The 25,562-nt window shown below is 37.5% G+C and overlaps 1 protein-coding gene and 1 long non-coding RNA gene across 14 annotated transcripts in view; one reads left to right on the top strand and one right to left on the bottom strand.

The window, feature by feature from the left end:
* The window catches only part of METTL25 (methyltransferase like 25), a 316,231-nt gene that overhangs the window by 255,959 nt on the left and 34,710 nt on the right, over positions 1-25,562 (bottom strand). The window lies entirely within an intron of this gene.
* On the top strand, positions 1,906-10,676 carry LOC145546835 (uncharacterized). The gene is made up of 3 exons (XR_014083329.1): positions 1,906-2,130; positions 4,221-4,311; positions 10,388-10,676. It is a non-coding gene; the product is annotated as an uncharacterized LOC145546835 (long non-coding RNA).

Genomic DNA, 25,562 nt, shown 5'->3' with positions numbered 1-25,562 from the left:
AACTTATATGCAGAGTACATCATGAGAAACGCTGGGCTGGAGGAAGCACAAGCTGGAATCAAGATTGCCGGGAGGAATATCAATAACCTCAGATATGCAGATGACACCACCCTTATGGCAGAAACTGAAGAAGAACTAAAGAGCCTCTGATGAAAGTGAAAGAGGAGAGTGAAAAAGTTGGCTTAAAGCTCAACATTCAGACAATTAAGATCATGGCATCCGGTCCCATCACTTCATGGCAGGTAGATGGGGAAACAGTGGAAACAGTGGCTGACTTTGTTTTTCTGGGCTCCAAAATCACTGCAGATGGTGATTGCAGCCATGAAATTAAAAGACGCTTACTCCTTGGAAGGAAAGTTATGACCAACCTAGATAACATATTAAAAAGCAGAGACATTACCTTGCCAACAAAGTTCCGTCTAGTCAAGGCTATGGTTTTTCCAGTGGTCATGTATGGATGTGAGAGTTGGACGGTGAAGAAAGCTGAGTGCCAAAGAATTGATGCTTTTGAGCTGTGGTGTTGGAGAAGACTCTTGAGAGTCCCTTGGACTGCAAGGAGATCCAACCAGTCCATCCTAAAGGAGATCAGCCCTGGGTGTTCATTGGAAGGACTGATGCTGAAGCTGAAACTCCAATATTTTGGCCACCTGCTGTGAAGAGCTCACTCATTTGAAAAGACCCTGATGCTGGCAAAGATTGAGGGCAGGAGGAGAAGGGGACGTCCCGACAGAGGATGAGATGGTTAGATGGCATCACCAACTCGATGGACATGGGTTTGGTTGGACTCTGGGAGTTGGTGATGGACAGGGAGGCCTGGCATGCTGTGGTTCTTGGGATCGCAAAGAGTCAGACACAACTGAGCGACTGAACTGAACTAAATTGTCTACCTTGGGACTGAAATAGAAACATCCATCTGCTTTGTTGAAGTGACTTCTACTTTGGGTTTGTACCTATCTAGCATCTAAATCTTTATCTTAATTCAATGCTCCCCAAACATTTTTTGTAGCTCAGCACTTGGAGAATATGGTGGATTTTGTAAATCACAGTGGAATAAGCAGATGATGATAACTGTGTTGAGCCAAAACCCAAAGGATGAAGGAAGCAATATCACAGGAACTCCCATGTAGCATCCATGACACACTAGTTGAATCCTTCTGTTCTAATTAATACAGGAGTCTTCTTTGAGAATGTGTATTTGAGCAGAGACTTACATGAGGAGACAAGTCATGAAAATATCTGTTGGGAAGACTTAATGAAAAGCAAACAAACAGAGCTCCAACAAGACATAGTTAATTTCTAAAAATATAATACCAGAATATTATACAATTTAAAAATTATTAACTAGTAATTTTTCAATTTCTAATGCTACAACCGAATACCTACAAAACTTGTAAGAATGGAAAAGAGATGAAAGTCCACATGCTACAAAACAAGGAAAGAATTCCACTTAAGAAACAAGCAATGGATTTGTAATTAAAAGTATAATTAGTGTACCATCACTGCTCTGCAATTTGCCTTATGCTGCCAGGAAAAAAGCATGTCTACTTGCCTGAAAATAGGTAGAAATTTCCTCCACCCATAATAAGCTAAGAAAATGACTGAGAAAAATTACTACGTAACATCAGACTGAAATGAGAAGAGTATTTCTGGAAAATATATTACAATGCAAGGGGTATATTATTTCCAGGAAAAAAAATCTAATATAAGAAATCCATGCCCAAGTTTGTCTCAAATTCTTAACCCACAGAAATTGTAAGATATAATAAAATTTATTCTGTCTCTAAGTCATTCATTTTTGTGGTGATCTCTCAAACAGCATTAGATGATGAATACAGTCTTGAAATGGCAACAAAGCAGCCAATTACATCATACAAGGGAACAGAGACAGAAAAAGGCACTGCTTGATGAGGACGGCAAGTGTGCCTCCTCAGGGAGCAGCTCCGTTTTGATTAGACAGTAACGAGATCTTCAGAGAATAGGTTGCAGATAAAGGCAATTCTGGTAATGAGTGACCGAATTCAAGAAAATTTTGGAATTGAGGAGAGGGAGAAGACAAGGCAGAACAAAGGACATATACACACTTGATGAGAATCCTGGAAATCAGGAATGAATTGTGAGGCCGGGTTTCTGGTGAGGACTGACATGAACGGGGATCAAAGGCACGATGGGGTTAGGCCTTACCATCCCTAGAGATAGTGGTGAGGCTGTGAGTGTTGTGGTGGGGGCAGGGAAGGGAATTTTTCAGGGAAATACAGAGCTCTGGGCTTGCCAGCTGATGCACAGTGATAAAGGGGAGACGCAGACAGGGTTACGTAGGACTGGGACTCCTCTAGATTTCAGACGATACAGTGTGGAAGCCAGCAGGGGAGCAGTCACACACTGAGACAGTGGGCTGTCACTGGAGAAAGAGAGGCTGAAAGATGGCAAGCATGTTCCCTAACTTGTGCTGGTGAATGTGATGAGGGGGAAGAGGGTTACTGTCTTCTTTACGGCTCATAAACCTTTTCTTTGCCCCCACAATGAAGGCCTACAGAAGGGGAGGCTTAAGTAAGTTCCCCCTCCAACCCTATCTAACAGTGTGAAGGACAGCAGACGGGCAGTCTCATTCCATGCACATGGCTCCCCAAACCTCCATCCAAAACACCTCTGAACTTTTAGGGCAGTTTACAGGAATTGCCAGCCTTGGTTCAGGGTTATGTGATACCACATGAGAGACTCACTCCTCTGGACATCCAGTGGTTGTGTAATCACCTTGAGGTTTTCTGAATCTGTATCACAGTTTGTTCTGTGATTGAGGTTAGAGTAGCCTCACAGCTTGTTCATTTTCTAACAGAGCAAGAGCAAAAAGCTGACACTGAGGAGGGACACTCTCAAAGTCAAACAAAGTCTTTCATATATAGATTCATTATTATCTTTGGAATCTGTTTCATCAGCTTCATTCTGACTGCAAGGAAAAATGAGGCTCCCTTCTATGTCTTGAATCAAAGTCACAGTGTTCACCATTTCCATTGTTATGTCTTGGTTTCCTATTTAACTGTGTTCATATACTAATAATCAAATCTAGTCAAATTGGGCATTAAACTTCCTTATCAGCAAACAGCCGACTCATTGGAAACGTCCCTGATGCTGGGAAAGATTGAGGGCAGGAGAAGAGAGTGTCAGAGAATGAGATGGCATCACCAAGGCAATGAACATGAACTTGGGTAAACGTGCAGGACAGAGGCCTGGTGTGCTGCAGTTCATGGGGTGGCAAAGAGTTGGACATGACTGGGCAACAGAACAAACAAATCAGTGAAATCAAGTTGCTTTCCTTGAGGATCACTTTCATGCTATCTTTAATTTTGGAGGAGATGAAGTTTCTTGTTTTTTCCTTCTATTCCATTTCTTAGTCTTTTCTAGCTTTAGAAATGCATAAATCTTGTCAATCTAGATATTCTACTAGTTCTTCCTTTTTGTGTTAATAATATTATCATCCAGTTAGTGACACAAGTTTGAATTATAGAACCATTTTTTTTATTATTCTTTTAATCCCCAAGTTCTTATATACTCATCCTCTTAATTATATCTACTTTTCATTTTCAATCTTCATTAGCTCTTAACTGAGTAAATGCAATACCTACTAGCAAATCCTCTTTCCCTTTCTTTTTCTTCCTTCCTCTACATTAAGAGTAACAGTATCTTTCTGAAATCTATACATCGACATATGCCACTCAAACAGCCCTTGTTTCCATCACCACCAGCATCTATGAGACCAAACCCAATGGGTATTTTTCTTACTGCAGATTTTCAGGAGCTCCTGATGTTCACTCCTTAAAACATTCTCTTCACTAGGCTTCTATGATCTCATTCTCTCTTATCTGTGGCCTAATATTCTTCATAGCCCCTTGACAGCTTATTGTTTTCTGTCTATTAAATGTTCTTAAGGGTTAATCCCCCTACTCTCCATGCCCCTTTTATGCTTTCTTTGGCTGAAGGCTCCAAAACTCACATGCCTTCAGCTGGTAAACGAATGAAATGGCTAGGTAGAATACAACAGGTACTAAAATTTTTGTACGATATGATAAAAAGTATCACATTTGCCTGATCTTAACTGCTTTTTAAAGTAAAATATGGTCTGTCAAAATTGTCTAAAAGTAGTCTGAATCTATCTATACTCTTTCCCTAGGTAATCTTGTCCATATCTCAATACATGCTGATCATTCCTGTTATTACTTTCCCAGGGCTGCCATAACAAATGACAACACACTGGGTGGCTGAAACAAAAGAAATGTGTTCTCTCACAGTGCTGGAGACTAGAGGTCTGAAATCAAGGTATCAGTTGGGGCATGCTGACTGTGAATGCTCTTGGAAAGAATCTCTCCTTGCCTCTTCCTAGCTTCTGGTGGTTGCTGGCAACCCTTGCCTCACTTGTTTCTGGGCAATTACATCTACTCCTTTAAATTTAATTCCCACGTTATCTCCAGTCTGAACTTCTTTCTGGACGTTGAGATAAGAAATTTTAAAGTTATCTGCTGAATATTTCTAAAACTAAAAATATGCAAAAATAAACTCATTTCCTAAGCCTACAAATCTGTTCTTCCCCAATAATAATATGTCATTATGTAATCATGCTATCAGCAACTCAATGAACATGAGTTTGAGCAAACTCTGGGAGATAGTGAAAGACAAGGAAGCCTGGCGTGCTATAGTCCATGGGGCACAAAGAGTCAGACGTGACTGAGCAACTGAACAACAACCATCATGATATAACCTAAAACCTTGCCATCATCTTTAGCCTTCACTGCCACTCTCACCATTACCCCATCCTATTTCCCTACCATTGGTTACCATGTCAGTTGGTTTTATCTCTGAAAAGTCCTAGTGACTAGTTGTCGCCTCCTATTTTTCAAAAATGTAAACAAATGAATGCAATTATTTTGCAATAAACACTCAAAAATATTTTTATGGAACTACGTATACTTTGCCTTCCACTGAATAACATTCTGAGGCTTCATTCATGGCTCTCATAATCTGGCTCAGATTTGTTTTTTCATTTTTCTAAATGAAAACCAACTGTCACCTTTTTTAGAAAGCTTTTCTTTATCCCTGAGTTATAAAAAATTACTCTCTCTTCTAGTCTTAATAGCATTTGGTTTATACATCCATCACTCATTACTTCTTTTATTAATTTTTTCAATAATTCATATTTGTAGTTGATTAAGATCTATAGATCATGAATACATCACTCTCAGACATGCATGAAAGTTCTACGTTAATTGTCTCTGAATTCGCCACTGTATCATGAGCTCCCAAAGGGGAAAGACAGACTCTTGCTTATCTTATACCCTCTAGTGCCTATTATAGAACTTTGTTGTACTCAATCAACAGAATTACATAGATGAATCAAGATCATCTGCATGCCCTCATTGAAAATACATACTCTTAAGATTTCTTTAGACTTAAATGAAATTTGACATTTAATTTTATCTAGAAAAAAATAAACAGGGATTATGCTGTTAGAGATATTAATTTTTGTCCCCTAAGTTAATAATCTCAACTTACATTATACTTTCATATGTAGAGGGTTTTAGACTATTTTATTTAAAACCACAATGATTATTATTGAGATAGGGGAAAAAAGATAGGAAAAAATATATAAAGTGATTTTTGAAAGATTTCGCTTTGCTGTTCACATACCTTTCCCTCTTCTCCCCATTTAGTTGTTCTCCTGTTTATAACCTGACATTATGTATCCACTTATTCATTTTTCTATGCCTGATGCCTTCTTTCAAAAAATTAAGTTATTTTTGGCTGTGCTGGGTCTTTGTCTTTGGGTGGGATTCTTCCAGGTGCAGGGGGCGGGGGCTTCCTTGGGGCGCACAGACTTCTCATCGCAGTGGCTCCTCTTGCTGCAGAGCACAGACTCTTGGACGCATGGGCCTCAGCAGTTGTGACACACAGGCTCAGCAGTTGCGGTTTGTGTGCCCGAGGACATGTGTGCTTCAGCGGTTCTGGTGCACAGCTTTTCCTGCCCCATGGCATGTGGAATCTTCCTGGACCAGGGAATGAACCCATGTCTCCTGTACTGGTAGGCAGATTCTTATGCCCTGCTCTACCAGGGAAGACCCTGATGCCTTCTTATCAGAATATAAGCTTAATGAGGGCAGGGACTTTGTTTTGTTTAATCCTATATCCTTGGTCCCTAAAACAGTGACTAGCATGTATCAGGCCACCCAATAAATGTTTCTCATATCAAAGGAAAAACCCCAACAAAATCATTATGAATAAACTAACTAAAATGGGGCAGGATTAACAAAAATATCTGAAACTACCACCAAATAAATGAAAAGATAATTTGTTACACAGAAAAAACATATTAAAGACATAATTTATCCCCAATATAATCTATAAAATTCATTGTATGTCAATAAAAATCCAAAAAGCTTTTTTAAAATGTATTTTAACAATCTGATTCTAAAACTCATTTGACACACAAATCATCAAAATCAGCTTTTACTTTGAACCTGGCCAACAATGTATATTATGATCTAAACATTAGAAAGGAAATGAGATAATTTAAAAATCATTCTTTTTAAACACAAAACATTTTACAATTTTTCTATGAATTTGCACTATAAATCACATAAACTTTAATCCCAAATGAAAGGCTCAAGCAAACTTTTCTACCTAAGCCTTACTAAATCGTTGATGTGATCAGCATTTCAATTTTCCTCTTGCCAAGATCTCTGGATAAGTAAAATACTCCATCATCAAATTTTAAAATAGTTCCACTGTTAATATTAAATAAGCATTTTAATATTAATTATTTCCTTCTCTGAAAGATGGTGTATCCTTTTCCCAGCCACACAAGAAATATTACAAAGAACTCTAGCAAAACATGAAACAAAGTCTTATTGCTTGACTTTCGTATCTGATAATGTTCACCCAAATGTGTACTGAATATCCTGGCTTCCATTGCTGAGCCCAGACAATAAATGAGGTGCAGTCAGCAAGCCTTTCCTGACAGAAATCTCTTTGAGGAAACTCACTCAATAACCCTGTATCTGGTTTTTAAAAAATATAAAACTGCATTTGTATGTTTTACACAGACCAATGAAATAAAATGGCCAGTCTTTTAACAGTAAATAAATAAAACTCATTTGAAAGAGAAAAATGCATGAGTTAAGAAAATTTTGAAAACTAAGAACTTTGAAGGAATTGCTCTGCCAGATTTCAAAGGTTCAAATAAACTACATAAATTAAAACAGTACAGTTTTATTACAGGAAACAACAGATCAAAGGAAAAGAGAACCTAAAAATGCACTATCTGAGAAAGGTGTCATTTCATATCAATGGGTAAAAGAATGGATTATTCACTAAATAGAATTTAGAAAAAATAGAACCATTTTGCAAATCATAAACAAAAATAAACCCAGATAGATTACGAAAGTGAAAAAAAGTGAAACATAAGTTCACTCAGTTGTGTCCAACTCTTTGTGACCCCATGGACTGTAGCCCACCAGGCTCCTTTGTCCATGGAATTCTCCAGGCAAGAATACTGGAGGGTTGCCATTTCCTTCTCCAGGGCAACTTCCCGACCCAGGGATTGAACCCAGGTATCTCGCGTTACAGGCAGACTCTTTACTGACTGAGCCACCAGGGAAGATAAGATTATGGAACCAGATAAATCAAAAATTATATTTAGAGGAGAAAATTATAAAACATATGCACCAATACAGGAGAAGTGAAACAGAATGTGGTACATCCATTCCAAGGAATACTTTGTCCTTATTAAACAAATTTAGTAAATCTATATATGTTAACAATGAAAGTAAAAGTCGCTCAGTCGTGTCTGACTCTTTGTGACCCCATGGGCTATACAGTCTATGGAATTCTCCAGGCAAGAATACTGGAGTGGGTAGCCTTTCCCTTCTCCAGGGGATCTTCCCAGCCCAGGGATTGAACCCGGGTCACCCATGTTGCAGGTGGATTCTTTACCAGCTGAGCCACAAGAGAAACCCAAAATACACTGCTAAGTAAAAGAACAACACTGTACTGTTTCTCCTTATTAGATCACTTCTCAGGTCCTCCTACTTTTCCCGGTCCTCCTACTTTTCCCAAACTCCTTTTGGAAAGTACTTTGAACTTTAAAGAATATTTCTAGGTTTAATACCTGTATTTTTTTTTTAAGATCTCTACTCCCTAAGTGATATCACTCAAATTTACTATCTGTATGTTAATAATTCAGAGATTTATCTTTAACCCAATTTGTCCTCAGAAAACCAGAATTATCTATCCAACTGATAATATAACCTTCACACTTGTATTTTTTAAATGAACGTCAAACTCAATTGTCCAAAACTGAACAACTTTCTTCTCAATTCTACTCTTTCAGCAGTCATATTCAGGTCACTAAATAACTCCATTTTTCCATTGTTTCAGACCAAAAAACTCTGAGTTACACTTGACTTTTTTCTTATGACATTCAAAATATTATCTAAGGGTAAAAGGCATATTAAAACTATACTGAACTGCTAAGATTTCTGAAGTATTCATATCTCACCAGTTGATTGAATATATTAAAACTAAAAGAATAAATACAATTAAACTATATAAATAAAATTCACATTTTATGGCAAGACAAGACAAATTTAACCACAAAAAATTCTTCTCTGCCCTTTGGCCTCCTCTCTCCCCACACTGTGCATAGTGTATGCACACTACGCAGCAACCAAACCTTCCCATCAGCAGGAATACCTGCTCAACCATAAAGAACAGCATTCTCCTAGCATTAAAAACACAACTCCTTAAAACATTACATTTCTTCTTGATCTTGAAAGGGCCCAAAATGATGCTTAGATCTGGACTGTGTAAACTGTCAATAATATGCCATTTCATGTATAGCCCCGTGTTCCAAAAAACTTACGTAACTGTGCCTTGACTTCTAATGTGTGGAACAGTTCTCAGAGCTTTCTAAGATGCTGTTCCCTGGTTATAAGCCTCAGTTTGGCTCAAATAAAGTTTTCCATCTCTTAAATGGACTAATTTTCATCAACACTCTTTAGTTAAAGGATAAATTCAAAACAGTACAACCAGATAAGGCATAACTAGATAATTTAAAAGAAGATAAATTCTAAAAATTGATCTACTCTCTAAAAATGCTTAGAGTAAATATAGGTATAAAAATTTGGTAACTTAAAATATAAAACTTATGTGTAGCTCTCAGTAAGTTTCAAATTGTAAAGGAGGTACAGAAAAAGATCCTGTTAGGTTGGTACAAACATAATTGCAGATTCGGACTGTGAATTTTAAATCATTATAACTAGGCTTAAACACATCTTTATTAATCAAAACAGGAATCACTACAATCAATAAATTTTTGCCAATGAAAAATAAATTTGTTTATTCCTGAAGCATAAAAATCTGTGCTTCAGGATTCGATGGACTCTTGGAAAGCATTTTCTGCCTCCTGCTGGTTGTGGAAGCATTTTCCCTGTAAAAAGTCACTGAGACGCTTGAAGAAGTGGTAGTCAGTTGGCGAGAGGACAGGTGAATATGGTGGATGAGACAAAACTTCATAGCCCAATTTGTTCAACTTTTGAAGCACTGGTTGTACAACATGCGGTCAGGCATTGTTGTGGAGAAATGAGCCTATTCTGCTGACCAATACTGGCTGCAGGCATTGCAGTTTTCAGTGCATCTCATCGATTTGCTAAGTACACTTCTCAGATGTAATTGTTTTTCTAAGATTCAGCTGTAATGGATCAGATGGGCAGCAGACCATCCAACAGTGACCATGACCATTTTTTTTCCCCCACTGTACTTTTAATACCAAATTAATAGGTATTAATTAAAGTATTAATTAACATATTAATGACATTTTACACTATGTTTCCATTAAGATATTCTATACATAGGTTGAATCATATGAAACTGCTATCATTGCTGGTTTTTATAGGTGAAAAATGGTTGAACACCAGCAATTTCATTGAGTTCAACTTGATCACTCCTTAACTTAAATATTGTTGCTATTATTTAGTTGCTAAGTTGTGTCTGACTCTTTTGCGACCTCATGGACTGTAGCCCTTCAGGCTCCTCTGTCCATGGGATTTCCCAGGCAAGAATACTGGAGTAGGCTGCCATTCCTTCTCCAGCCATGACCTTCTTTTGGTGCAAGGTTGGCTTTGGGAAGTGCTTTGGAGCTTCTTCTCAGTCCAACCACTGAGCTGGTTGTTGCCAGTTGTTGTATAAAATACACTTTTTGTCACACATTGCAATCCGATTAAGAAATGGTTCGTTGTGTAGAATTAAGAGACAATGGCACTTCAAAACCATGACTGCTTTGATTTTCGGTCCGTTTGTGAGGCACCCACTTAACAAGCTTTTTCACCTTTCCAATTTGCTCCAGATGCTGAATGACCATAGAATGGTCAACATTGAGTTCTTTAGCAACTTCTCACGTAGTTATAAGAGGATCAGCTTTGACGATGGCTCTCGATTGGTCACTGTCAACTTCCTATGGCCAGCCACTATGCTTCTCATCTTCAAGGCTCTCGTCTCCTTTGGAAAACTTCTTGAACCACTACTGAACTGTATGTTCATTAGCAGTTTCTGGGCCCAAATGTGTTGATGTTCTGAGTTGTCTCTGCTGCTTTATGATCCATTTTGAACTTGAATTAAAAAATCACTTGAATTTGCTTTTTGTCTAATATAATTTCTATAGTCTAAAATAAATATAAATAGCAAATAATGTCATTAGCAAAAAATAAATCGAGAAATGCATATTAAAATGATGAATAACATAGCCACATTTATTTAAAAATGTATTCCAATATCAAAAGGCAAAGTTCAACAATACAAAACCGCAACTAGTTTTGCACCAACTTAATAGAATTCAAGACATCTGAAGAAAATCACAGCAGAACAGATATTCACATTAGTTAATTAATTATCAAATCTATAATATGAATCGAGGCCCTACTATGTCTTCTACTTCTGCCTTCACCAAAAGAATCTTCAGTTTAAGTCACTGAGATATATATCCCATGTATGGTCTTTTGCTTCACGGAATACTCTAAAAGAGAGTGGCTGATTAGTCAATGGTAAAAGGGTAGTTTACCATTTCTCATTTGTTTCTCTCTAGACTACATCAGGTTAGCCCTATTTACATCACCTTTTTTTCTGTTACTCATCTCCACTTGTAGCTCTACTATACAATCAGTATATTAATATTTCTCCTATCCTTTGGGTAAAAGTGTAGCTGGAAACATAATCTCACAGGAATATGTAAATTACAATCCTAGTTTAAAATATATTGCTTTAAAACTATTACAATATTGTAAAGTAATTAGCCCCCAACTAAAATAAAAGAATTTATTAAAAAAATAAATAAATAAAATATATTGCTTTAACAGAGTTGCATCTATATTCAAACACTGTTTCTTAATGAATCAGCCTAGATCCTACTCTCTTGATAGTTATTTTTTTAATTGGTCACACCACGTGGCATGTGGGATCTTAGTTCCCTGGGCAGGGATTGAACCCGCCTCCTCTCTACTGGAAGTGCAGACTCTTAATCACTGGACTGCCAGGGAAGTCCTGCTTTGCTATTTTTATGCGTGACTATAAGAACAGCAATGTCTGAGTACTGATAGAAAACACTGCATTGGTCTGGCAAACACTGTGATAGCAGGTTCTCAATGGTGCATCTTACTATGCATGATAGATTTTCTCTGTTGCTCTTCATATGTTCTATATTCAAGACTCCAGTCTTGATAAAATAGTTTATATTGAGACACATATGGAATATCTGAAACATTAAGACAATGAGACAATCCTTATATGAATATCATGAATCACATTGTGAACTTCATTCCTAGGAAAATTTTGCTTATTTTGCCAGACTGATGAAAGAAATTTAGACAATGTGCTTACAATTTATCACATGAAAAAAAGAAATGTGCAAATACAATATTTATAGCAAAATATTTTACAACATCATTTGCTATATAGAATACAAATCCAAATTTGTATATAAAACTGGTAGAATGTAAACTAGTTTTTTTTTTAAAGCCTGTTTTATATTAGTTTGATTGTAAACTTTCTGATAAGAACTTCTATTAGCTTTGATTTCATATTATCTTATGGTTTGAAGCATATATTTCTCTTTAGTACTTCTTTTAAGTGCTGCTGCTGCTGCTGCTAAGTTGCTTCAGTCATGTCCGACTCTGTGAGACCCCACAGACGGCCGCCCACCAGGCTCCCCCGTCCCTGGGATTCTCCAGGCAGGAACACTGGAGTGGGTTGCCATTTCCTTCTCCAATGCATGAAAGTGAAAAGTGAAAGTGAAGTCGCTCAGTCGTGTCCAACTCTTAGCGAACCCATGGACTGCAGCCTACCAGGTTCCTCCATCCATGAGATTTTCCAGGCAAGAGTACTGGAGTGGGTTGCCACTGCCTTCTCTGTCTTTTAAGTGAATATATACCAATTTTTGATGTTAGATTTAATGAAATTCTTCTTATCATGAGCACAGTGAAAACTTGTTTTTTTTGCTAAATAAATACAATCTGCATGCGCTTCTAAAACCACTTTCTATTAGTCATGAAAAACAATGAAGTGCAAATTAAAGAAAGGGGAATATATATTAAAACTCCATGTCTAACTACTTGTAGGCAGCAAAAAGATTCCCTATGGCAAAAGTTATCAGAGCCAATAACTGACTGAAGATCGGATACAGCTGTCTGTGTGAGGTAATTATGCACAGACTGCCAAGTACATCTAGAAATCTCTGTATTCACTCCATGTTAATTGGCAAGAATTTCCCTTAGACTTAAGCCCAGCTGAACAGTGAGAAGTAATGTGATGTTGTAACTGAAGGTTATAAACACCTGAATCTACAGAGTTGACAGTGGAGTCTACTTATCCACTCTTGAGATTACAAGATCGATACCTTCTTCAAGCCAAGGTATCTCCTGATGGTTACTGATTCTAAAGAAATTTATTAAACTGTTAATATTGATAGTTAAGAAAATAAAAACTTAAATAAGCATTTAACTAGGAATTTATTGTTAGATAATTTTTACTTAACATAAAGCTTTCAGAAAATTTATGGCCATTATTACAATGACATAGATTTAAGAGTATGATTTGCAAAAACTCTCCATTATACTTCAAATGCAGAATCATAGCAGGAAAGTAGAGTATTTGTTTATGCAAACCCTATACAATTAAGAAGAAAAGAAACCAGGGCTAAATCTAAATATTGTGATAAATACAGGTGAGGTTCAGTTTAAATAAAAGACATATTTTGGAAAGCTATATTCAAGTCATAAAATCATATTATCAGAGTCGTAAGTGAGACCTTCATGGTCATCTAACTTTTCTTTTTACTAATTTACAAATGATCCACAAAGGTAAACTTATTTATACAAGGCCAGAGCACTGCTGCTGCTGCTGCTGCTGCTGCTAAGTCGCTTCAGTCGTGTCCGACTCTGTGCGACCTCATAGATGGCAGCCCACCAGGCTCCGCCGTCCCTGGGATTCTCCAGGCAAGAATACTGGAGTGGGTTGCCATTTCCTTCTCCAGTGCATGAAAGGGAAAAGTGAAAGTGAAGTCTCTCAGTCGTGTCCGACTCTGAGCGACCCCATGGACTGTAGCCTACCAGGCTCCTCCGTCCATGGGATTTTCCAGGCAAGAGTACTGGAGTGGGGTGCCATTGCCTTCTCCACACAGCACTGCAGAGAATAGTAAAACTCTAGTAAGTCAAAGAATCTCCTCCCTATGGGATATTTTTGGACTTCCTTGGGAATTTACATATTACTATTTTGGAGCATCCAAATCTAATACAGCACCTATTACACTGTCTTTTGTTGTATGTCTGTCTTTTGTTATATGTCTTCCCGTTGGGTTGTCAATTTCTGCATACTGTCCTACCTAGGTATCTAGGAAAATGGGCAGTTGGTGGATACACAGTTTACTGAGTATCTCTTGTGTCTTAGCACATTCTACACCGAATAAATTTTCTCTGATATTCTCAATGCCCAAAGTTGTTACTACATCAGTTCTTATGCTCTCATAATTTCAGAGAATCTTCATTTTAATTTCAGGTTGATTTTAAAATTAGTCAGACTTGCTAAAAGAATTCCATGCCCCAATATCTAGATTCTGGATCAAACAGTACTGATTTATAAGAAAGGCTAAAAGAAAGTTAATTGAAACAAATTAATTTGAAATATTACCAATCATTTATAAATTACTTGTTTTTAAAACTTTCTTTTTGGATGGTGAGGGAAGGGAAGGATTGGGAGTTTGGAATTAGAAGATGCAAACTATTATATACAGGACAGATAAACAACAAGATCCTACTATGTAACACAAAGAACTATATTCAATATCCTGTGATAAACCATAATGGAAAAAATATGAAAAAGAATACATATATGTATTGGAGTAGGAAATGACAACCCACTCCAGTATTCTTGCCTGGGAAACTCCATAGACAGAGGAGTCTGGTGGGCTACAGTCCATGGGGTAGCAAAGAGTCGGAAACCACTCAGAGACTAAACAAACAATATATAAGTAAATAACTTTGCTGCACAGCAGAAATTAACACATTATAAATAAACTATACTTCAATAAAATTATTTTTGAAAATCTCTTTTCTTCAAAGAATCATTTTGAAATTTAATCAATTGCTTATAATTTGTTTTTAATAACTTGTTTTTATTTTCTCAAATTTTATGCTAAAATTCTTTTAAAATTTTAAGTAATGAACATGTGATATAGTAGGAAGTTTAGAAATCTGAAAAATCTCTGTGAGATTCAATTGAGAAACTGAAGTCCTTATATGAAAAGTTGGCCAGTGAAAAAGAAATAAACTAAGGAAGGCATAAATATTCCTTTATATTTGTCTAAATAAAGGAGCTCATTCTTTTGACAAATATATATTCAGCATTTGCTGCATACCAGACACTGATTGGGAGGCTTTACAGATAGGTTGATTTGCTGCTTAAGTAGGCAGATGGGTTGATTTGCTGCTTAAGTGAATAAATTCACTTACTTAAAACAGACATATATTTAAATTTATTTCAAACTGTGGGTCAAAGTCACTGGTGTAGTGAGGTTGACTTCAGAGAGAGCTGACTGTGTCATCTCTTCCCAGCTAAGAATTCAGTGATAACAGGTTGACAGCTTGAAACTGGCCAATCTGGATGTATTTATACCATGGGTATCAGGAAATGCTACATATTAGAGCTTTTATCCAGGGACGGAGAAAATTATTTAAATATTTACTGTCACACCACTGGCTACAACCCATTAACAGGTCATGAAATTTAGTGGATCGTGATCAGTATTTCTAAAAAATTTAATAGAAATAGAATAAAAAAATATTAGCACACATTTGTGTGTTGTGAGAGCCAGTACCTTTCAAAGAACAAATATATTAAAACCTGATCAGAAACTCCTGCTGCATGTGCTCCAATTTTCCACTAAGCCCCTTTGATAACAGATGTCAGCTCACATCTGACTGAAGTTTGCCTTTTGAATAGGAATGTGAGCAGCTAGTTAACTCCTTTGGGGTGAATGCTTCTACTGCACTAGTTGTCCTAGCCTTGATCCCACGATTTCTGTTTTTCCCACTGTTTCACTGTTAGGGTACCAGAGAATCTCATACTTGAAAATTCATAGGTCCTGACATGTTACTGTTCTGCCCAAAATTTTCATTTCCAAAATGGACTTTCCATATGAGGCCCTCTTGGACTGACCTCTGCCTTTCTTTTCCACATTATATCACTCTTCTGTACTTCATATGAATCAAGCTACCACCTAGAATATTCATTCATCTCCAATGAGTGACCTGCCATGCCTTAATTCACCTTGTTCCTAACACTTGGAATGCTTCTCTAAACAATTTTGTCTACCTAAATCCTACCCTACAAAGCTCAATTCAAAAGTTACTATTAATATCTTTGCAAAGCTTTTCCTGATTTCCTAACAGGAAATCATTTCTACCTTCTAGCTGGAATAGCTCTTTTAATACTTATCATATTCTCTTTTTTTCCCTTACCTCTAAGAAATCATTTATAAATTGTATATACTCACATATAATCTGTCACATAAAATTTGTTATCCTTTGTTGTTGCTCTTATTGTTGGCTTGCTATATATTTATAGTGCGTAACAGTTAGTCTTAAGGTAGAAGTTTCACCAAAGAAGAAGCATTCAGAACAAGACCTTAGATCCACCTGTACTGGATAGGATCTCAGAACACAGGTCTTTAAATAAGACTGTTAGCTTGAATTTGTCACATGGGAGTCAGGGACTCTAGCTGGGTGATGTCTGCTCTACTAAAACTAAGAGGAGTTCTATTACTAAAAGAAAGAAGAGGACAATGGATATGATTACACTCTGGTACATGCACAGACTGTTACATTATCCACACTCATCACTTTCACCCGCTGTGCCTTTATTCATCCTTATTCATGCATTAATATTCATACATGATTGTCCACACATACACACACACACACACACACACACACACACACAGTGGCAGAGAATGGTAAATGCCTACAAATATCTAGTTTCTCCTTCTTTGTTACTCACAGAATCTTGATTTCACTTGGAGCTGTAAGATGCCCATCTAGAAAGTTACATTTCCCAGACTACCTAGACTTCTAGAGATGAGCAATGGAGGAGCGGAACTTGTTGGCTAGAATTACCAAGGAATTTCTTTAAAGGATGCTATCTCAGATGGGAAAAGTTCTTCCACCTTCATATTTCTTTCCATTTGAACTATAATGGCTGCAGCAGCAGCAATCATTGTGTGGCCACAGTGAAAGGCCAACAAAACTACAAAGACCTTGGCCCTCACACCCTTGAACCATGTGAACCAATGTCAGCTACTACCTTACAGATTTTCTGGAAAGTAAGACAAAAATAAATCCTATGTGATTATACTACAATAGTTCCATTTCCATGTATTTCTAAAACCTGTCCAAATATGATCACTCATATATAAAGCAATCTTAAGTTATTAAACATGTGCAAAACTCTGTCCTAAAACTTGGCCTTCCTTAATTTTTTCCATAATGTAAACTTTACCATCACCTACCCAGTGGCTGTGAACAGAAACCTGGTAATAGTCCTTGAAAATCCCTTCTCCATACTGCCACCCCTCTAGGTAATCTTAAATGTTTCAATCTACTGTATTTCTGCTGCAGCCGCTCTAAATTTAGTCTTTATCCTTATGGTCTCAGCTTCCTATGTGCATGCCTCTGTGTGTGCCTAAGTACAAGTTTTATCATTTGTACTCCACTCCTTGTAGGGCTTTGAAACCAAATCTCAACTTTGCCACAGTACACAAATAGCCGTAGTAGCTTCAGCATTTCTGTTCTCTTTGTGGACTCCTACTTTCTCCTGTATACTAACCTGATAAATACTATGTATCTTTCCAGTATTTCAATGCTTTAAGAAACAAAATTTAATTATATTCAGTATTTTTAGTTGAATGGGGGGGGGGCAGACAGGATACCTAGCCAGACAGACTTTGTAATACAGTTTTTTGTTGTTGTTGTTAAAGTTCTGAGCTTACATTTGGTAGATTTTAATCAGTGGAAATTCCAGGGGCCAGAATTTGGGATGTATTCCCCCCCAAAGATTTGAATTTACCTCTGCATGGGACTGACTGAAGACTGCTTTGCCTCATTCAAGGTCATGGCTTAGTAAGAGCTCTTCAGGTCCAGCTCCTGCACCAAGTAGGTGGGCCCAATGTTAGTCTCCATATCCCAACGTGACCAGCATTTGCCTCAAGACAACACTGTCTGCTATCTTATCCGTCTATGGGGTCGCACAGGGTCGGACACAACTGAAGCGACTTAGCAGCAGCAGCAGCAGCTATCTTATAACTCACGGTTCCCTGCTCTAGTTTCAACTCCTCTTTCTCTCTCTTCCCCTTCTCTCTATTTAATCTTTTGGTTTTGATTTTTCTAAATCCATGGAGATTTCCTTTATTTTTGTAGACTCAGCAATGCTTAAAGAAATACATGTTTTAATTTAGGCAGGACCTAGCTGAACTACAGCAGGAAAGTTCCTCAGAAAAATCACACATGGCTAGAAATGGAAGTCAAACAAATGCTCTTTTGATAAAAGAAACCAAACTCTATTCCTTTATGTCCTCCAAAATTCTAGCATTAAATGCTCAAAGCAAACAAACAGATTTAATAAAATGCACAATTTATGAAACAGAATATCTGTTAAATCTTTACTAAAAAGATAGCAATTTTATGCACTGCTGGAATGACGAGATTAATTCACTGTTATTTGCTTGACTAAAATTAGTCATACTTTTCTGTAGACACAAAACACGGTGTAAAGCTAATCTTAACTAGCTAATATTGCCTTAGAAGTTTTTAATATTAATACCATATACTGAATATCCAAAAGGTCTCAAAATACAAGATACGCTTATTTTTACACTGTGTGTCACATTTTCAAATAATATGCTCAACACTTTTCCTTCATCCTCCAGATACATTTCCAGGTGAAGTACTTCTAAATTTAAAACAATGAAAACCAGTTGTTAATTCTAAAAGACAGTGAAGTTGACTATATAAGAATCTAGCCTCCTCCCTTAAAATTCCTACTGGTGTCCTAAATTGAGAAATAGTTTTACAGTAGGATGGGTATCATATGTCCTTGACAAATTTCTATTTGATACAGAAATGGCAGGACCAGGTTGAAAGATGCAGCTAAAAGATGACCTGTAGCTCTCCTTTGTTTAAAAAAAAAAAGGAAATGGAGGGCTCTAGGGAGGATCACCTTAATGCCCTGAAACACATTTGGACCAAGGGTGAACACAAAAGTGAGCCCTAGGCTTTCAAGGGTTGCACCATTTGTATTTAGCTCTGCAGATCCGCAGTATTAGGAGGGCACTGAAGATACAAGCAGACTTCCGGGTATTGGGTGGAGAAGACAAGGAGCGACCAAGCAAAAATCTGTTCCCTGACAAAAGCTGCTCCCAGAAAGGGCTCCTATCAGGGTCACTGAAGAAGCTCCATCAAACCACCTAACGGGACTCTCTAGGGTCCCGGCTCTTTCTCTACTCATCCCACACTCCGAGGTCTCTGATATGATCATATAAACTTACAGGAAAAGTAGATTACTTTCATTCCTCAGACCAGGCCTGAATGACTCAGTTACAGAACTGAGATCAAACTCTGACAGAATGCACAGCAGGCTGAATTACTAGACTGAACAAACAGATACAGATGACCAAGACCAGAGGCAAAAAAGAAAAAGAAAAGCAATGTTTCTGTCTTGTATTCAATTTTAAGAGAAAAAATATTTCCCAGGAAACCACTTCGGAGATATGCTCCTCATGCTTCATTGGTAACAACTGTCTCATATCCATTTTTAAATAAACGGAATCATCATAGCTAATTTAGATTGAGAGTCACATATTTCTGAGGTGATAGCAGCACTCAGTCTTCCTAATAACTGATGCTTGAAAAAAGTCATAGTTCAGTTAACACGGAAGAAGAGAGATGTGGATCTAGAGAGGTAACCAGGAGTGTTTCTTCAGCACATCTCTACCTTGACAGGAAAAACAACCAAAAAAAGTTCTCTCTCCAGCTTCTACGGAAAGAAATAGTATCAGTATTTCAAATTAACTATGATAATGATGATCAATATTAAGACAAAACACTGCAACAAGTCAAACTTGGGAAAACATATACATATACATATATATTCTATGAAGCACTGCAATAAAACTGTTTCTGTGATTTCATGTTCTCCTAGGAACTACTGGCTCATAATGTATAAATATTTAAAAGCAGTTTTTAAAGCATATGGTACAACTTTGGTATTCATAATTGCTCAGAGAGTTTTGAGGTATTTTTGAAAATTAACATTCATGACAGGCCACCTCTATGGTCTACCACAGTGTACTGGCTAAACATATTAATGTAAAACACATATTGTTTACATAGTACAATATTGTCATAAAAAGTTGCAGTGTACTTAGCAGACTTTTCTACTATACTATGTTGGACTATCAATAACTCAGATTTACATCCCAAAGGGCAATACTGCCCCAATTCAAACTTGAAAACAGCAGTGCAAACAAACTGAGGGTTAGGGGCAGGTATGTAAGATATGAGGGGAGCAACACATGACATACTTGATTATTTGAAGACATCACTCCATGGAACCTAGTCCTAAATATGTGACAGGAAATATGCCAACCTTGCCCATGCAAACATCTTGCCCTATCAGTTTATCTCAATATTATGATCAAACTGTACAGTGGTGGATTTCTATTTTATGAATACTATGCATGCTGTATATACAAAATAAGACCACATCCGTATTCCATCTTTCCAAACAGTCACTGCTAAATCGTTAAGAACAAAAAGTCTGCTGTTGTCTGCTTTCATACACACACACACACACACACACACCTGCTCATCAGTAAAGTTCAGTTCAGTTGCTCAGTCGTATCCGACTCTTTGCGACCCCATGAATTGCAGCACGCCAGGCCTCCATGTCCATCACCAACTCCTGGAGTTTACCCAAACCCATGTCCATCGAGTCAGTGATGCCACCCAACCATCTCATCCTCTGTCGTCCAGTTCTCCTCCTGCCCCCAATCCTACCCAGCATTAGGGTCTTTTCCAATGAGTCAACTCTTTGCATGAGGGGGCCAAACTATTGGAGTTTCAGCTTCAACATCAGTCCTTCCAACGAACACCCAGGATTGAGCTCCTTTAGGATGGATTGATTGGATCTCCTTGCAGCCCAAGGGACTCTCAAGAGGCTTCTCCAACACCACAGTTCAAAAGCATCAATTCTGCAGCGCTCAGCTTCCTTCACAGTCCAACTCTCACATCCATACATGACCACGGGAAAAACCATAGCCTTGACTAGATGGACCTTCGTTGGCAAAGTAATGTCTCTGCTTTTAAATATGCTATCTAGGTTGGCCATAACCTTCCTTCCAAGGAGTAAGCATCTTTTAATTTCATGGCTGCAATCACCATCAGCAGTGATTTTGGAGCCCAAAAAAATAAAGTCTGACACTGTTTCCACTGTTTCCCCATCTATTTCCAATGAAGTGATGGGACCAGATGCCATGATCTTAGTTTTCTGAATGTTGAGCTTTAAGCCAACTTTTTCACTCTCCTCTTTCATCTTCATCAAGAGGATCTTTAGTTCTTCTTCACTTTCTGCCATAAGGGTGGTGTCATCTGCATATCTGAGATTATTGATATTTCTCCCAGCAATCTTGATTCCAGCTTGTGTTTCTTCCAGCCCAGCGTTTCTCATGATGTACTCTGCATATAAGTTAAATCAGCAGGGTGACAATATACAGCCTTGATGGACTCCTTTTCCTATTTGGAACCAGTCTGTTGTTCCATGTCCAGTTCTAACTGTTGCTTCCTGACCTGCATACAGGTTTCTCAAGAGACAGGTCAGATGGTCTGGTATTCCCATCTCTTTCAGAATTTTCCACATTTTATTGTGATCCACACAGTCAAAGGCTTTGGTATAGTCAATAAAGCAGAAATACATGTTTTTCTGGAACTCTCTTGCTTTTTCAATGATCCAGCGGATGTTGGCAATTTGATCTCTGGTTCCTTGCCTTTTCTAAAATCAGCTTGAACATCTGGAAATTCACGGTTCACGTATTGCTGAAGCCTGGCTTGGAGAATCTTGAGCATTACTTTACTAGCGTGTGAGATAAGTGCAATTGTGCGGTAGTTTGAGCATTCTTTGGCATTGTCTTCTAGTGGTGCTCATATAATTATCTTGGACATTTTTTTCTTGTTCCAGATTGTCTTCCTTGATTTTGTCTAGTTTCTAACCCTTAACTTTATTGTGCATTTTTACCTATATGTTTGAGTTTCCTGGGTTTTCACTCTGAGCTTGATGCTTAAAGGACTTTTGGGGGCTTAATTCTCTGTAGTCTAGACTTTGATATACCCTTCTTATATATTCTTGGGTTCAGTCTTTTGTTTGGATCTGCAAACTAGCACATGAGTAGAGTCCACCTAAGTCCCTGCATGGGAGAGGTTAAAATAACTACAAACAACCTTGAATATATTTCTACAGAACATCTTCTAAAATTCTGTATGTCTTAGGAACCATAATAAATATTTGTTTTCAATGATGCTGTTCATTAGAATTCCTGCAGTGCTTCTTAAAAATGCTTATATTAAAATCGCATTCTTAGAGATATTTCAGAAGGTCAGAAGCAGGTCCCAAGCATCTAGACACTGCAACTGTCATATATGATCCAGCTGGGCAGCCAGAGTTGAGAAATACTGTTATAAAAATCACAGGAGATGGTTCATATCTTCTCTCCTTTCACTATAGGCAATGGCAAGAAAAATGAAGATGGGGTGTGGGAAAGAAAGAAGGGAGTGACTTTTTGCCATCCAGTTTTTGAGAAGAGAAGGTACAACAGTCCAAAGCTAGGCAAAGCTCAACATAAACCTCGGTTGCTTTTGTTTTTCCTATCACTTATTTTTCTACATTTTCCTCCTACCTTTTGGCTTTCAAACTCTCTGCTTTCAAAGTATTTGAAAGTAATCACCTTGCATACATCTCCACCAGCCTCATCATATCACTCAGTCCTGTTCCCTCTTGCTTATTCTTTGCTTTCCTAACAAGCAAGACTCCCAAGCCCCCGTGTTTTTCAGGTATTTATGAGGAAATCAAATAACATTAAGATAATACCATCAGCTTTTGCCACTTAAGTCTAGTTTATAGATCTTAAGCCACTGAGATCATAATCTTAATGATTTCCAATGGTTAAGATATTTTTGACAGGAAGGCCTCTGCATGAATTAACTCTGCCTACAAGAAGGGAAAATGAGAGTTTGTAGCTGCCAGTCACAGTCATTAACAAAACTTTCCAACACTTTTTCTTATTTGAGTTCCGGGGCCAAACTCCTCCTATCAATGCGGTGAACAAGGGCAACTGCCACTCAAGTATCTATTCAGCACACATTGTACAAACACTGATCAACATGAACCATGTCTGAGGCAATGTGCTGAGTTCTGAAGATAAAAAAGTAAACAATGGAATATTACTCAGCCATTAAAAAAAATACATTTGAACCGGTTCTACTGAGATGGATGAAACTGGAGCCCATTATACAGAGTGAAGTAAGCCAGAAAGAAAAACAACAATACAGTATACTAATGCATATATATGGAATCTGAAAGATGGTAACGATAACCCTATATGCGAGACAGAATAAGAGACACAGATGCATGGAACAATTTTATGGACTCTGAGGGAGAAGGTGAGGGTGGGACGTTCTGGGAGAATGGCATTGAGACATGTGTATTGTCATATGTGAAACAGAGCACCATTCCATGTTCGATGCATGTGACAAGGGCTCAGGGCCGGGGCAATGGGATGATCCAGAAGGATGAGAGGGGGAGGGAGGTGGGTGGGGGGTCCGGGAAGGGGAACACATGTAAACCCATGGCTGATTCTTGTCAATGTATGGCAAAAACTATTACAATATTGTAAAGTAATTAGCCCCCAACTAAAATAAATAAATTTATAAAAAATAAAAAAATAAAAAATAAAAAAAAGTAAACAAAAACTAGTGTCTACATTTTGAATACTCAATCTATCAAATCTTTCCATGGCAGAAATGAAGTGGCAAAGATGCGGTGCACCGATCTTCCTTCAGATTCTGCAAAAACCTCTCTAGTGAATATGCCTTTTTCAAAGATATTTTTTCATCTCAGCTTGAATACATGGTCAATAAATACTTCTAAACAATTTATAACAGTGTGTCAGAAAAGGTACCTAAGTGGTCTCATAACACAAAGGACTTTCCTCAATCATTTCATTTAGCTCTAAAAATATTTATCTTCCCTTATATTTGTTTATACTTTATTGAAGTACATTATAAATAAATGCAACTAAGAATATTAAATTACTATTTGCCTATAGAAGACTGACATAAATGGACTGACAAAGGAGCAACTAGTGTGCAACTAGTCAATCTCTTAAATCGCTTCCTACCCTGGCAAGTAGTTTCTGCCATTCCCTTTAAGAATAAAAGGGAAGAACCAGACAAAGGATGTAAATTGTACCAATAACATTTCCTGGTTTTCATGAAATAATGATAGCCACTTAAATCTGAATTTCTTTACATATTCAACAAAAGTCAGAGAATAAATAAAATTACTCATAGACCACACTTATACTAGATACGTTGATTTAAATGTACATTAAGAAATAAACATCTCAAATCAGCGGAACCAGTTCTGGGGATCATTCCAGAGGGACAGTCAGAAGTAGAAAAATGTGTGTGACAGAGAACAGAGTACACTGCCAAGAGAGAGGACCCCGATCCTAGTGTGAAGAACAGAGATAAAGCCTGAGACCTGACGATACACAGCAAGGGCTGCAAGGGTCCAGCAGGACCAGAGAAGGCAGTCTTAAGATGGACCACCTACAGGAGAGAGGGAAGCCCTTTGGAAGGGGAAGGCATTTTGGTGGTGGGTGGTGGTTGGGGGTGAGGTGGAGGGGGATGATGTTAAAGTGAAAGAAGGAAGCAGGGAGCTGAAATTAAAGATCTTACACTATAAGACAGTATTTCTGAACTGAAAGACACATCAAGTGGCTCCATCTACTCCCACCTGGGACAATCGTTAAAAAAAACCCATTTCACTGTACCTGTAAAACAGGAAGCGCCTGAAAAACAAGAACTTCCTTCCCTACATAGAATTTTATGCTTGCTGAGCCAGGAGAACACTTTCCATTTAATATTTTAAAAGCTGTAAAACTGTGATTGCATTAAATGTTTGTTGTTTTTTTTTTTTCCCATTTCTTTTAGGAAAGTGGTACAAAAAGGGTTATACACTAATGTCAATATTTGGTTATATACTATAGAGCAAAAAAAAATTTTAGGTTCACTTTTCCCCCCAAGTTTTATCTTGAAAATTTGTGTATTCAGAGCAAAATTGGAAATAATAATACGACAAGCACATTTTCCATTTAAATTAAACTACTGTTAACTTTTTGCCAATTTGCTTTCTTTCTCTCACTCTGCGTATCTCTTCACAATTTTACCTCTGCATATCTTTTCTAAAAGATAGTTTTTAAAACACTGACATAAAAAATTCTAACTCCACTCTTCTCTATAAAAACTTTTGCCAGTTTTAAGGAAGACCTCTGTTTCACCCAACCAAATTTCAGTATACAACAATAATTTTTACCTCTTGGACATGACTAAAAAATAATCAAAATTTCATACTCATCTGGGTTTTATAACTGAAAAAAAGAGCCAACAATGCCATCCATATTGATACAACTTCCTGACCTAAAAATTCCTGGCAAGGGACACTGGATATTGATAAAGAACTCATTAAACTAATAGAAAAGAGAACTGCTAAATATTAATAAACTACATAACCGCCTAATGTGATACCATGTCTAATAGATATAACATATAAAATGGGTCAAAAGGAGGAATTTCTGGAGCTGCTCTCGATGAAGGACTGAAAGTGCTTTCAGTCTTGTCAACACACTCTGTACTTCACTCCTCTGGTAT

This window comes from Giraffa tippelskirchi, chromosome 4 (assembly GCF_054371585.1).
Source record: "Giraffa tippelskirchi isolate mGirTip1 chromosome 4, T2T-mGirTip1v1.2.pri, whole genome shotgun sequence".
NCBI classification, from domain to species: Eukaryota; Metazoa; Chordata; class Mammalia; order Artiodactyla; family Giraffidae; genus Giraffa; species Giraffa tippelskirchi.
This window is presented reverse-complemented; position numbering and strand designations above follow the sequence as displayed.